The 15,987-nt window shown below is 43.9% G+C and overlaps 1 long non-coding RNA gene across 2 annotated transcripts in view; it reads right to left on the reverse strand.

Annotated features, from left to right (window-relative positions):
* The window catches only part of LOC134479685 (uncharacterized), a 71,010-nt gene extending 66,902 nt beyond the window's left edge, over positions 1–4,108 (reverse strand). Inside the window, exons 1-2 of one of the 2 annotated variants that reach the window (XR_010053293.1) lie at positions 3,058–4,108; positions 521–814 (exon numbers count right to left, since the gene is read on the reverse strand). This is a non-coding gene — a long non-coding RNA (uncharacterized LOC134479685). Of the gene's footprint in view, positions 1–520; positions 815–3,057 lie in introns of those variants that run through there. The other variant, XR_010053294.1, reaches the window with a different exon arrangement.
* Between the last annotated feature and the right edge of the window lie 11,879 nt (positions 4,109–15,987).

The raw sequence follows: 15,987 nt of genomic DNA on the forward strand, positions 1-15,987 counted from the left end.
GGTATCGAAGTTAAATCAGGACAGATAAACCATTTAAACAACCCCATAACTCCTAAGGAAATAGAAGCAGTCATTAAAGGTCTCCCAACCAAAACGAGTCCAGGTCCAGATGGGTTTAGTGCAGAATTCTATCAGACCTTCATAGAAGACCTCATACCAATATTATCCAAACTATTCCACAAAATTGAAACAGATGGATCACTCCCGAATTCCTTCTATGAAGCCACAATTACTCTTATACCTAAACCACACAAAGACCCAACAAAGAAAGAGAACTTCAGACCAATTTCCCTTATGAATATCGACGCAAAAATACTCAATAAAATTCTTGCAAACCGAATCCAAGAGCACATCAAAACAATCATCCACCATGATCAAGTAGGCTTCATCGCAGGGATGCAGGGATAGTTCAATATACGTAAAACCATCAACGTGATCCACTATATGTCAATGAAGGTGCTGAGGGTACCTGGAAGAGAATGGGGGACAAGAGACGTGAAGAAGGACGTAAAGACAAGAGTCTGATCAAGGTGACAATTTTATTTTTTCCCCAAGGCTGAGTTTATACCATAGCAGGGGTAACAGAGAGAGTGGGCAGGTGGGAAACATTTACGCAGGCCAAGGACACAGTATTCGTGTGTCAGCTGATGTCAACAGGATGTTGGTTTTTCATAAAGGTTACAGGTCATCACATTGGGTATCTTGACCTCAGATGTATTTCTCAGCAAGGTCAGAACTTTATCATATCATTATTCATCTTGACCATAGGATTTGCATTAGTCTTCTGCAGCTGGCTGGGGATTTTCCATGAACCCTTAGGAGCAGATAGGGAGGCACAGTTTTGAACAGAGGCTAAAGTAACACCCATTCAGAGCCTGTCCCACATGTGGCCCATACATATACAGCCACCAAACTAGATAAGATGGATGAAGCAAAGAAGTGCAGGTTGACAGGAGCCGGATGTAGATCTCTCCTGAGAGACACAGCCAGAATACAGCAAATACAGAGGCGAATGCCAGCAGCAAACCACTGAACTGAGAACGGGACCCCCGTTGAAGGAATCAGAGAAAGAACTGGAAGAGCTTGAAGGGGCTGGAGACCCCATATGAACAACAATGTCAAGCAACCAGAGCGTCCAGGGACTAAGCCACTACCTAAAGACTATACATGGACTGACCCCGGACTCCAACTTCATAGGGAGCAATGAATAGCCTAATAAGAGCACCAGTGGAAGGGGAAGCCCTTGGTCCTACCAAGACTGAACCCCCAGTGAACGTGATTGTTGGGGGGAGGGTGGTAATGGGGGAGGATGGGGATGGGAACAGCCATATAGAAGGGGAGGGGGAGAGATTAGGGGGATGTTGGACTGGAAACCAGGAAAAGGAATAACATTTGAAGTGTAAATAAGAAATACCCAATTTAATAAAGTTGAAAAAAAAATGAGGGCATCATGAATTTTGCAGGCTAATGAATGGAACTAGAAAATATCATCCTGAGTGAGGTAGCCCAGACCCAAAAGTACATGCATGGTCTGTACTCACTGATAAGTGGATATTAGCCAAAAAGTACAGAAACCCATGATACAACTCACAGACAGTAAGAAGTTTAACAAGAAGGAAGGCCCATGTGAGGATCCTTTATGGATCACTTAGAAGGAAGAACAAAATAATCATATGAGGCAGAGGGAGGGGGCTTTGGGTGGGAGAGGGGAGAAGGAGGGAAAAGGGGAGGCAGGATCAGGTATGGGGGGAGACAGGGGAGAGAAGCCCAGAGGGCCAGGAGAATGGATGGAAATGTGCAGCTGTGGAGGTAGGGGTGGGGGATGGGGTGAGGAGGAACTTCTGGAAAGTCCTAGAGACCTGGGGATGTGAGAAGCTCCTAGGACTCAATGGGGATGACCTTAATTGAAATGACCAAACAGTGGGGAAATAGAACCTGAAGAGACCAACTCCAGTAGATAGACAGGGCACCCAGTTAAGGGATGGGGTCAACAATCTACCTTCAAAATTTTTGATCCAGAATTGTACTTGTCTAAAAAAAAAAAAAATACAGGGACAAAAATGGAGCTGGGGTTGAAGGAAAGGCCATCCAGTGACCAGCCCAACTTGGGATCCATCCCATGCACAAGCACCAAACCCGAACACTATTAATGATGCTATTTTGTGCTTACAGACAGAAGCCTAGCACGGCTATCCTCTGAGAAGGCCTACCGTCAGCTGACTGAGACAGATGCAGATACTCACAGCCAACCATTGGATTGAGGTCAGGGTCCCTATGGAAGAGTGGGGGGAAGGACTGAAGGAGCTGAAGTGGATGACAACCCATTAGGAAGAACAAGAGTCTCAACTAACCCAGACCCCTGGGAGCTCCCACAGACTGAGCCACCAACCGAAAAGCATACATGGGCTGGTCTGTGGTCCCTGGCATGCATGTAGCAAAAGACTGCTTGTCTGGCCTCAGTGAGAGAGGGTGAGCCTAATCCTGTAGATACGTCATGCCCCAGGGAAGGGGGATATGACGGGGGCGGGGGGGTGTTGTGTTTGATTGGGGGGGGCACCTTCTCAGAGGCAAAGGGGAATGGAGTAAAGAACTCTTGGAGGAGGGACTAGAAATAGGGGCAACATTTGGAATTCAAATAAATAATTAAAATGAAATAAGTTAAAAGTGAGCACCAGAGAACCAGGGCTGATAGTTTTTATGAAGCTTATACAACAAAAACAATGAACAAATAGAAATCCTGGTAAGCATATTAAGAGGAAAAAATATAGAGTGCGCTAGTGTATTAGGAATTTTTAAAAGGGACCTGTAGACTTTTTTCTTTAAATCATCTGTGTTACTTTTTGGCTATTTTTGATTAAAAAAAAAAAATCAGATCAAACGAAATCTCACCCCAACAAATGCTAGACTCTCTGAGCCATATTAGAAAGTTTCAGGGACAGGCAATTCAACCTAGAATGATCCAAAGCTTTTATTACCCTAACTCAAACTTGACCCTGTTTCTCTCCGTCCTACACATCTATTTCCCTCGTGTTAGTTCCACGGCTGTTAAATACTCACCTAGATGGATGTCATATCTGGAATTTCTCCAAACTCCATTCCAGTGACTCCAGGGTCCTGGTGTGTTATCGCCTCTGGTTGGCACCTGAGCCCCTCCTCACTCAGTAACTGTGCGCGAGGCTTTGATTGGCTGAACCCTGTATCATTCACATTCTGCTACAGGCTCACCCTCTAGGTAACCAGGCTGAGCAAGTTACCGTGACTAACTGTCTGGCAAACCTAACAGCCATGTGCTTGCCTACCGCTTTGGGCAAATATTTGATTTCAAAGCAAGCCCCAAAGCTATTAGCTCTCCAAGAAAATGTGATCTTTTACAGGGAATGATTCGATACTGTTCCGGGAATTCGAGGGAGTTCCTTCTGTCGCGTAATAATACAGGGGAAACTGAGGCCATCACTTTAGGCTCTTAGTTTCATTGGTAAAATGATTTAAGAATGGATTCAAACAGAAGCGCAAGGACAATTTTATGAGAGTTTAAAAGAAAAGCTCCCAGGGCAGACGAGCTGCAAATCTCAGCAGTGACCCAGAGGAGGGTGACAGAGAAACCAAGGGGCTGTGTAAACTGGTACGGGGCTTACGGTGGCAGTGCGGCGCAGACGGAAGCTTTAGGGAAACAGTAAGAGTGCCCAAAGCATGAGAGAAGGCATGCTTAGGTTATGGCCAGCATCAGAGACAGGAAAAATGAAAAAGGAAAAAGAGGTGTCTTCCTGACTCAGGCCATAGGCAGGCACTAAAGGAAAGTGTATTCTGCCTATCTCTTCAGCCTGGCTTAAGGTGAGCCAGCCTGCCTGCCTAGGGGTGGGTCCTCCCCAAGACAATTGAATTGACCTCACTGGAATGTGGAATGTTGGCTCTGCAGTCAGCCCAGAGAGTCTGTTCTCTTGACCAGGGCTTTTTCTTTTAATGAGTTTTACTGCTACCCTAAACAATACTCCCCTGTCTACCTAAACCCAAGTGGCTTGCCAGACTGTTTGGATTTGGTTAAATTTGGTTCTGAATTGTTTTGAAGACGTATTTGCCAACAAAATGTTCTCAGAGTCGAATTCTAAAAGTCACCGTGTCCTTTTCAGATTTGTTTATAAAAACATATTCTACTTAAAATCAGCCCGGTGCGCTATGAAGTTTGTTCTTTGTGTACTGAAATCTCTCCCTCTAGTGCTGCTTCATCTGGGGGGTTACATTTTCAGCTGGGAAAACAAAAACAAACCTTTGCTATTTGGGGACCAGCGTGGGGGTGGGGCGTGTGTTCTAGAGGACACCCGGACAGATTACTAGGGAGTGAGAAGTTTATTAGCAGAATTATTAGTGCCATGGACAGACAGACAGAAGTAACAGTGTGGTGGAGAGCTCTGAGGGGTACTCAGACCAGAGCAGCAAAGATAGACAAACATGCAGAGTCTCTGGGGAATCCAGCCACAGCCAATGTGCACAGGAGTGAGCTTCTTCTTACAGCTTGCATTCTCCCTCTGATGGGGAGAAGGGTTTCCCAGCAGGAGCCGGCAGCCAGGCTTTGGGATTCCCTTGCAAGATACAGGGAAGGGGGCAGGGAACAAGAAATGTGATGTTTATGTAAACTTCTCAGATAAGATGGCCTGGCTCCAGGACTGTCCTGTCATGGCGGGACAGTGTTTCAGTAGAGTGCCTGTCTGGACCTGTGAAGGGAGGAGGGGGCTGCTTCGGATACAGTGGCCTAAGCAGAGCCTGAATCCTTACTTTGCATTCTTAAAGCTTCGATCTTTGCCCTCCCTGAACTGAAGGTATGTCCAACTGTCCAGGGACTAGAATCACTCCTAACAGTTCACACTGCAGATTTCATGGGTCGTTAATCTGGCCAAGTGAGAACATTTTGTTCCAGTGGGAAGCTCCGCGGTCACTGTGAAATGTGACTTTGGCATTTAGCCCCACTTCCTTGGAGAACTGGGGGAACTAGAACAATTTGTCCAGCCTGTAAATTAGACCCCAGCCCACTCCCAAGTGCAACGTAATAGGCTTTGAAGGGTGGGTGGTCTGGGGGAAGAGAACAGGCTGAGAAAAAGGCCCAGGAACTGGAGACATAAAAAGAGCCGTAGAAAGTTAGGGAATGGTGGGTGAAAATTGAAAAAGAAATGGGTGACAGGTTAAATTCTGCCTTCTGAAGTGTGAATAAATGCCCATCTGTGTGCTCATTCAGAGTTCTGGAAGGACGCCTCCTTCGAATGGTTCAGTAAATATCTCAAATGATCTTCAAAACTTTGAACAAAAGCACTATTGACTGAAGACACAGAAAACTAATTTTATGCCATCTTGACTCAATTACTCCATATAAAATTTCATGTTATATTCATGGCATACTTCTTAGCTAAAAAAGGGTTCGTTTTAGTATTCGCTTACATACTTGGCTAACAAATGATATTTGATTTAAGAAACAAAGAAAAGAAAATCAAAATGTAAATTCTAATGGTGGAAACTATGCATTTCAAACAAGGAGAATAATTACATATATACAACCTAAAAGGCTAAAAGGCTAGTTGTTGAAGAATACAGATGATGGTTGAAGTAAAACATTCCTACCAGTAAACAACAGATCTCTTTAAAATGAAAAACAGTGATAAATGCAGTTTACAGTTCTCAGCAAACATAAACAAAATGTTCCCAAAGCTATTCGTTATTAAGAAATCAAGACAAATATGGGCAAAGTACAATTATAAACACACATGTACATCCACACTAAAAAGTCATAATGGTATGACTAGGTGTACGCCAACTAAACTCTTTTTTTAAATGTCAGAAAGCTGCACCAATATGAGGAATAAAATGTAAACATAATATCAAAGAAAAAAAACGCTTAGATATTCCTGCTTGAGTCTCTTTAGAAAGTAGAAAGCAGTTGAGTTTGTAGAACCCGAGTAAAATGGTTCCCACAGGTGAAGCTGTTGTGTCTGCACCAAAGGGAGATGGTGTCTCTATTTGGAACAGCTGTCAGTATTTCCCTTCAAGCATCCTTTAGGGCTACTCCACCTGGCCTTGTCTCTCTGTCTCAGCTACAGCTTTGCCTTTAACCACTGCTCTGAGAACACGGGCCAGCTACTGTTCCTCAGGACTATACCATGTGTCCCTCATCTCTGCCGAGAAAACCCGTTCAGGTTACAACATGGTTCTTCCCATCCTCCAGCACCCGCTGAGGCCATGCCTAACACTCTGCTTAAAACAGCAAGCCCTCCCTACCTCAGATGCATCCATGGGTATGATCCCATCCTGACTCTAGCTAGCAGTATTCAAACTAGCAGCGTGGCTTAACCATTTGAGCTGGAATCTGAAGGTGAACCCACAGATTTCAGCCATCCAGTAGATCACCTCTTAGTAAAATCAGCCTCATTCAAAAAATCCTCTTGGAGCAGATCTTGAGATAAGGGTGTGGGTGCAGGCTGTCTGCTCACAAGGTGACTCCAGCCATCAGAAATGAGGAGCAGAAAGGTGTGAGATAAACCAGAGTCAGTGAAGCAGACCAGGGAGGGAGCCATTTGTCAGGGCTGATAAAAGGGACAGTGCCCTCAAACCAAACCACAATTAGACATGCTAGATAAACAAGCAAGAATGAAGGTCTGAGGTCACCATTAACCTTGATGGCCCAGGCCTGGAGGAGAGAGTGGGCGTGGTTGTTCCTTGTTTGACTAGAAGGCTGGAGTAATCACTCAGAAAGGATTAACCCAAAGGTATGGCGGCTTCAAGAGCCTGTAAGTATAGGGCTCCTGCTCGCTCTAGTGTTCTGCTTTGTCTTTGAGTTTTGTCCTTGAAACAATGTTTCTAGTGAAGTCCAGTGGAGCAAGGACACCTGAGAGAAGAGAAAAGCAAGCGGTTCCAGGAACAGGAAAAGCTCTGACTGGGTAACAGCTGAAGCAGGAAGCAGAGCAGTCTCTGACTACGGGGCACCAAGGACCCCTGGAATAGCTGGGCTGGGAGCTGGGCCTAGACTAGCAAGGGCAGCAGATGCAACAGGAGATACAGCCTCAGTGGACTGGCGACAGTTTTAGAAAGACCAGAATGCTCTGAGGCAGAAGCGCGCCCCCCACGACGCTCCTCATCCCAAGGCCTGTCCTGTGGTGGCTGTACAGATGTGAACTCTTCTTCATGCTCTAGTCCTGGGATAAGAGCCAGCACTATGGTGCTGAACTGTCAAATAAATGACTACACGGGCTCGGAAGCAGACCATGTTGGAGCATTGTTAGAAGTAATCAAAGCGTTAAGGACCTCAGGTTTCATAACCTCTGGAGCATAATATCAAAGTATGTGCTCAGAAACCAAACGACCATCCCACGCCCCCCACAATGCTTTTTCTGCAGTTTGTAAGTTTACTGTTACTTGTCTTCCTGATTCCTTTATTTTGTTTTACAATTTTTTTCTATTTCAATACCTTTAATGGCACCTTCTTTTAAAAATATTTTTATTGGGGTTGGGGATTTAGCTCAGTGGTTAGAGCGCTTGCCTAGGAAGCGCAAGGCCCTGGGTTCGGTCCCCAGCTCTGAAAAAAAAAAAAGAACCAAAAAAAAATATTTTTTTTATTTTGCCCTGGCCCCCATTAACTATGCAGCTGACTCTCAGAATAGGCATTTGGAGCTGGGCATCAGTTTGAGGTGTGGTGGGGAAAGACACTCTGGGCAGGAAATAAAACATATGAAGGATGGAGAAAACTTGGTCCCAGACTGTGGTCCTTCTGTTTGTCTTTATTTTTGAAAGATATTAACTGACAAGAGGAGACAAATTATCTCATATATATATGTATATATATATATATATATATATATATATATATATATATATATATATATATACATATATATCTTACAAAGCTAAAATTGACAGGCCTTGATAAAAAGTGTCAAATGAGTAGTTAAATTCTATTTGCAAAATTGTATCACTGCTCAATAAAGATCTCATTAAAACCAGGGTTAAATGTACAATAAAGTTTAAAATCAGGTCAAATAACACATTAGAAAGTTGATCAAAACCAAATAGTAGAGTGCTACAGGAGATAAGGTATGGTCACTGGGGATGTGATTAGTGAATTTCTCTTTTCTTTAAGATTTATTTATATTTATTGTTAAGTGTATGTGTATATGACTATATGTGGATATGCACCCATATATGCATATGAGTGCAGGTGCCCTCTGAGGCCAGAGGAGTCAGATCCCCTAGAACTGGAGTTACAAGATGGTTTGTGCTACCTGATTGGGCACTAGAAAATAAACTTGGATCATCTTGCAAGAGCAGCACATGCGCTTAACCGCTGGGCCTCTTCTCCAGCCTTCTTTCTCAGTTTTCCTTCCTAGTCACCATGAACTCAATGGCTTCACTCTGCCACATACGCCTATGCCTCCATGGCCAACAGCAACTGGAAGAACCAACCAGAACACTATGAGTTGAAACAAACTCCCAACCCAACCTCTGCTGTCTCTTTTCTCCCCAAACCAGTGAAACATAAGCTCTCACATAGCCCAGGATGACCCTAAACAGCTTGAGTACTGGTGTTACAGTCATATACTGCCATGCCTGGGCTTTGGCTTGGAGTTGTTTGAGACAGAGTTTTAAGTCCAGTCTGGCCTCAAATTCACAGTGTAACTGGAGATGATCTTGAACCCCTCATCTTCCACCTTCCCTCCCAGGCTCTGAAGTTACAAGCATTCATCATCGTGCCTGGTTTCTATAGTTTGAATCCAAGTCTTCATGAAAGCTAGACAAACACTGTGCCAACTGTATATCCCCAGGCCTCAATTTTAATTATGCAAAGTATCTGTTACAGTAACACAGAGTAAACAGAGCATGGCACCTAAACATTGTTGCTTGCCCCTAAGATACAAATCTGTAGTTACGATAGATACATTTCACTAGGGTTGGAGATTAATAACTCCTGCCTCCAAGAGACTGTCTAATCAAGTCCCTGTTCTATTCTACCTACATCAGTCATGTGTGACATCCCCTCGTGCATCTGTGTTCAACAATGTACATTGCATCCATGTGCAATACATGCCAGTCATAACATGCATTTTAAAGTATTGTTTAAACTGCTGCTGCTTTCCCTGGAGTGGTTGATAAAACTTTGAGCATCTAAGTAATGCTTCCCCAGAGTTACCTGACCAGCAAGGTATCTCGGGTTACTCAGAAATATTTAGGAACAGAATGTGTAGTCTGGGTGTGGTCCTTAGTCTTCATCCCACTCCCTTTCTTTTGTGTTCAGTACGCCATTGGTTTCTTATCTCCTGCAGTTTGTCTTTTTTTTTTTGTTCCCAGCTGGACTCCATGCAACATATGAGAAGAGCCTTGTGGGTTCTACTCACCTCCATAGCTCAAGGCCTGGAACCTAAGAAATTCTTGATAAACCCTTTTCAATGAACTAGGGAGAAAGGGAGGACACAGCAATAGAGAAAAGAAATAAAAGGGTAGCTTCTGTGTCTGAACTGAAGTTATTATTCCTCTTCTCTATGAATAAAGTCAACTGATGCTTCAGATGGCATTGAATCCAAACCAGGAGAGAGAGCCAAGGATAATTTAAACACTTTTCTTCTCTACGAACAGTCCTTGTTTTTTCTTTTTGTTTTGTTTTGTTTGTGTTTGTTTTTCCAGACAGGATTTCTCAATGTAACCAGCACTGGCTATTCTGGACTCACTTTATAGACAAGGCTGGCCTTGAACTCAGAGATCCATCTGCCTCTGCCTCTGCCTCTGCCTCTGCCTCTGCCTCTGCCTCTGCCTCTGCCTCTGCCTCTGCCTCTGCCTCTGCCTCTGCCTCTGCCTCTGCCTCTGCCTCTGCCTCTGCCTCTGCCTCTGCAGCACTCGGAACAAAGGTGTGAGCTACCATACTCAGCTATAAGCTGTTCTTTATTCCCATCTGACACCAAACATGTGGGCGTTTTTCTTCAGACCAACACATCCTTCAGCTTATCAGAGACCATCTAACTTCACTTCTGTTCAGTTCTGACACTGACCGCCCAATGTTTCCTCAGAGCCCACATGTTAAAATCTCAGTCCTTCAAAACCATCGCTACCTCAGACACTACGTCAACGGCTGGTTCCATCATCTACCTCTAGCTGGTCAGCTAAAAACTGAGGGTTCCCATAATTCTCTCCTCATGGTCAAACATTTGCTAGAGCAGCTCACAGCACTGAGGAAAATGGTTTCCTTGGAACCAAGTGGAATCCATACAGATACAAAGCGCAGGAACAGGGCAATAGAGCTTCCCAGCCTTCTTGGGACTGTCACCTCCATAGTCTTCCATGTTGTCTACCAGACCAGAAGATCTTGGAGTGTTATCATTCAAAAGAAAGACTTTTTTTTTTTTTACATGATTAAAGCATTGGTCACTGGTGACTAAACTCAACTTCTCAACTCACCATGATCATGCCCCATTTCTTCTGGCAACCAGCAAGGTACTTCAAGTCACCAAACATATTGCTAGCAAGTAAAAGATACTTGAGCATTCTGGATATTTTGTGAATTTTAAGTGCTGTGTGCACGCCAGGAAATGGAGAAAATTACCAAATATCTGTTTCCATCTTCCCACACCTCCATCCACCATCACGCATCCCTGCTAGCCACTAGACCCATCGTCACCCTATTCTCTGATGAGTATTCTTAACCTTAAAGTGCTATGCAAACACATCTCCAAACCAAGGATCCCAGCCACTGCTGCTCCTTAAATAGCATTTTTGGAACCATGTAAGGGACTCAAAGCGCGCTCTCTCTCTCTCTCTCTCGCTCTCTCTCTCTCTCTCTCCCCCTCTTGCTCTTGCTCTCTCTCTCCTCTTGTCCCTCCTCCTCTCTCCATTCCCCTCCCCACTCTCTCTCCATGTGCTCATGGCTGACCTCTACTCTTCTCTCTCTCTCTCTCTCTCTCTCTCTCTCTGTGTGTGTGTGTGTGTGTGTGTGTGTGTGTGTGCGCGCGCGCACGCGCGCATGCACGCGTTTCTTTCAACTCCCCTCCCCATGCCCTGAATAAACTCTATTCTATACTAAAAAAGAAAAGAAACTCAAAGCTCTGCTTTAGTTTAGCAAGTGCCATGGCATCAAATGAGGAGACTAAATGATTTGAGGATGTCTGTCTCTATTGGTGTGCTTGAGCCTCTCTACTCAGTTCCTTCTTTGACCATCCTTCTATACACCCTGTAGACCAAAGCCAGAGCTCATCCACGTGATAGTTTGTCCTGAGCTTCATGGTGACTAAAGTATGTAACATGTATGTTTACACTTGATGTCCTCAAGGGTGAGAGCCATGTTTAATGAGATATTTTGTGTGGTAATCAGCTGTGATGTCACTGTGACAAGATACCTGAGACGATTGCCTTATAAAGAGAAAAGGGGGGCTGGAGAGATGGCTCAGTGGTTAGGAGCCATCCAGAGGCCCTGAGTTCAAATCCCAGCAACTACATGGTGGCTCATAACCATCTGTAATGGGATCTGATGCCCTCATCTAGTATGTCTGAAGACAGCTACAGTACACCTATATATAATAAATAAATAAATCTTTAAAAAAGAGAGAGAAAAGTGTTATGTCAGCATTTTGCGCTGGGCCTGTGGCACATAGTATATGATAGAATAGAGATACTCGTCTTGTGCCAACCAAGAAGCAAAGAGGAACAGGAAGTGGCCCTATGTCTCTGCCGCTCTCCAAACCCTACCTCCCTTCCAATAGGTCCCACCTTCTAAAGGTTCTTCCCTCTGCCAGTGTGGCACAAGTTGGAGATAAAGCTTTCTGAATGCATACCTTTGGGGAACAGTAGAATTCCAATCTACAGTAGTGTCTTTACTGTAAACATGTGAAGTACATGTGATGCTTTGGGGCATTTATTATATCTAAAGATATCAGAAGGCTTAAGGAATAAAGTTGGGGCTGGAGAAATATCTCAGCAATGGAAGCCACTGGGGTTCTTTCAGAGGGCTCAGTTCAGTATCTGGTACACACATGGTAGCTCAGGACCTTCTATAACTGTAGTTCCCGGGGATCCACTGTCCTCTTCTAGTCCCTGTGGACATCAGGCACACACATGGTACATAGATACACATGCAGGCAAAACATTCATACACATAACATTTTAAAAATTAAGTAAATAAAAGAAATGAAATTATCTTGGTTTTCTCAACACCTAAAAAGGTCCTAAGCGGTAGAAAATTCCAGCTTGTAATGATTTGGTCTATAGTTTCTACTTTGGAATCCAGTTTAATAATGTCTAAGCTAGTCTGCCTACTGTACATTGTTGTTAAAAGCATCAAACACAGAAACATCTTTAAAATTGTGTTGGGGGCTCCACATCAAAGCGTTAGTCAAGACGTGTGAGTTAGAAGCTGGCGCCCACATTGGCCAGCTGTGTGACTTTTGCCACCAAGTCCTTGCCCAGATTGTAAATACAAGGGCTCTCCCACTTGTAGCTCTAATCCCTGCCAGCTATACAGTAGAAAATAAGACCATCAATACTGCTCACTGTTAGAAACTCCTTCCTTGTTTGTAACAAAAGGGAAAACCAAACTGGTCTTATCAAGCATATGATATGGAGTTAAGAGTTTTCCAGGAACGCCCTTCAGGAGCCTGGCCACCAGGTTAAGTGGAAAGGAAGGTAGCAGTCTGTTTATCAGAATGAATTTAGGTGGCAAGTACTTTATGGGAATACGGTTTAGAACTTCAAATCAACCAAGTATAGTCAATGTGGATCCTTGCATGTCATTTAAAGCATAGCACCAAGAAAGGAACGCCAAAAGAGAGAATTTCAGAGATGCAGTGGATTCGGGTAGATAATTTGGGTAGCTATCAATTACGGGGAAGAAGAATGCCTGTGTCTAGTTTGACAGATAAAGACAGAAAAAGGGCAGGAGGTCCACTTTTAAATCTTTTTCAAAATTTATTTATATTATTTTAATTATGTGTATGTGGGGGTTGGGGTTGTGTGTGTACATGAATGCAAGTGTCTGCACAGGTCAGAGGTGTCAGATCCCTCTGGAGCGGGGGCTGCAGGCAGTTGTAAGCCTCCTGCTGTGGGTGCTCGAAACAGTACTCAGGTACCCAGGTAGTGGTACCTTAACCACCAAGTATGTGCTCTTAACCACCAAGCTCCCATTAAAACCGCTTTTAAGTAAATAATCTCTCCAGTTTCTTACTTTTTGCTGTTTTATGTTCTTGAGACAAAATCTCTCTTTACAATCCAGGCTGTCCCGGAACTGCAGTGTAAGCCGGGCTAGCTTTGAACTTGTAGTCCTATTAGCCTGTCAGGTGCTGGCATCACAAGGACTACTTGGGCACATGCCGCTCTTGCCCATGTGTGAATCTACCCCTTCCAAAGTTACTCTTTCTCCAAGCCGCTGTTGATGCAATGCCATGAGACCTTACATCATGACATCACAAAAGCCAGGGTCTCCTCTTGGGGTCTATCACCTCATTAATAAAAGAATTTAGAATGGACTGGAACAGAAGCCCAAGAATGTTATTAGAGTTTAAAAGAAATACTCCCAGGCCACACAAGCTCTGCAGATACTTTGGTAGCTGCCAAAAGGAGAAAGGAGACGAGAGGTAGAAAAAGAGCCATGCATTGAAGTTGGTCCAGAGGTCAGAGACAAGGAGGAAAGGTAGACCCATGGTGGGAGAGGAGCCCCACATACTAGCAAAAGTATACTTTTGTCTGGCCAACATCCAAAATAAAGACTCAAAAAAAAAAAATTCCACCTTCCTGGTGGCCACAGTGAGGTGGCCAGACCCAGCCAAGCTCAAGGGACTTTGCTAGGGGTTAGGAAATTTGAAGTGAGATCACAGTATCTCACTGAAGGACTGATTGTTGTGTCTTTAGCATGCATTAAGGTGAGTCAACCTACCAGGGGTGGTTCCTTGGAGGGCAGGTGACTGACCTGGCCCAACAGCAATGTTAGGTTCCACCCAGGCCACCATTCTGTCCTTTTGACTGCACAGAGCACCCTTGATGGGACTATAGTGCTATTCTAACAACAGCATGGGTTATGCTTATCCCTGATTCCTATCAACTAACTCTGTTAAAAGGCAACAAATCTTAGCTGCACAGAACATGCAAAGTCAGTACTCCAGGCAATCACACTAACTAGGCACGAAGAGTTCTGTCTTGGATATTATCTCTAGTTATTAAGTCAGATAGTTACGCTTCATAAATGGATGGATTATGTGATGGTGTCAGTTGAGCATGATGATAAAGATGATTTCCGTGATTATGATGTAAAGGAACCCCAAATCTTCTTACTCCTTAAGGGAAGAGGAAAACAATAGCAAGATTACACCATCGGCTGTCATTCTGATCAAGGCCAAAATCCCAGGAGTCCGCTTCAGGACGCTTAACCCACCCATCCACCATTGTTTGTGATTAAAACAAATTGCACCTCAGTAGATGAAGTCCCAGGCCCAAACATGTTGGATTTGAATGATCAAATGTTTTAAATGGGTTCTTAACTGACTTCTTTTAGAAGTGGGCTGTCCAGGAAACTCTCAACCTCTTCTCTCTTACCCCACCTTAAACACAAGTCCATTTCATTCACTTAGATTTCCTGCTTAGCCCCAGGAGACAGGAATTTTCCAGACCTGCTAAAAGACGCAAGGTCACAAGGCTAGAATCTGTCTTTGTGGGGATTTCCTTTATTTACTGAGCAGTTTAAACTGTTTTCCTGCTTCTGAGTTTTTGTCTTAGTATGCTATGGCTGGCTCAACAGAAATAGACTACAAAAAGTTAGTCTTTAAATATATGCTAGCAAAATAGGCAATGCAGGAGCAATAAAATTGCAATTGAAAAATATATAATATATAAATTTAAGGGGAAAATTCATAAATACCCCCAGCAGGCTCAGGAAACTTGTGATAAATCAGTGAGCAGAGGATATAACTCAGTGGTAAAGCAACTGTATGGTGTGTACAGGGCATAGTTCTGGTTTTAATTGTCTGCAACACACATAACCACTCCACTCCACAAACACATATACCACACATACACATACCTACAGGCACACCCACCCACATACATACCACACACAGTTACACACATATCATATACACATACCACACACACTACACACACACATAAACCATATATATATTTACTACATATACACACATACCACACACATATACCACATACAAACACCTACACATAAACCAAACATCACACACACACACACACACACACACACACACACACACCTGCCAGACACACATATACCACACATACCACATACACATACCTACACATTCACACCTTACACACACATATCCCACACATACACACCACACATATACACCACCTATATACACATAAACACAGACCACACACACATATACCACACCACATATACACATACACATACACACATATACCACATACAAAATTCTTTTTTTTTTTTTTTTTTTATTAACTTGAGTATTTCTTATATACATTTCGAGTGTTATTCCCTTTCCCGGTTTCCGGGCAAACATCCCCCTCCCCCCTCCCCTTCCTTATGGGTGTTCCCCTCCCAACCCTCCCCCCATTGCCGCCCTCCCCCCATAGACTAGTTCACTGTGGGTTCAGTCTTAGCAGGACCCAGGGCTTCCCCTTCCACTGGTGCTCTTACTAGGATATTCATTGCTACCTATGGGGTCAGAGTCCAGGGTCAGTCCATGTATAGTCTTTAGGTAGTGGCTTAGTCCCTGGAAGCTCTGGTTGCTTGGCATTGTTGTACTTTTGGGGTCTCGAGCCCCTTCAAGCTCTTCCAGTTCTTTCTCTGATTCCTTCAATAGGGGACCTATTCTCAGTTCAGTGGTTTGCTGCTGGCATTCGCCTCTATATTTGCTGTATTCTGGCTGTGTCTCTCAGGAGCGATCTTCATCCGGCTCCTGTCGGTCTGCACTTCTTTGCTTCATCCATCTTGTCTAATTGGGTGGCTGTATATGTATGGGCCACATGTGGGGCAGGCTCTGAATG

The sequence above is a fragment of the Rattus norvegicus genome, chromosome 7 (genome assembly GCF_036323735.1).
Source record: "Rattus norvegicus strain BN/NHsdMcwi chromosome 7, GRCr8, whole genome shotgun sequence".
In the NCBI taxonomy this organism is placed as follows: domain Eukaryota; kingdom Metazoa; phylum Chordata; class Mammalia; order Rodentia; family Muridae; genus Rattus; species Rattus norvegicus.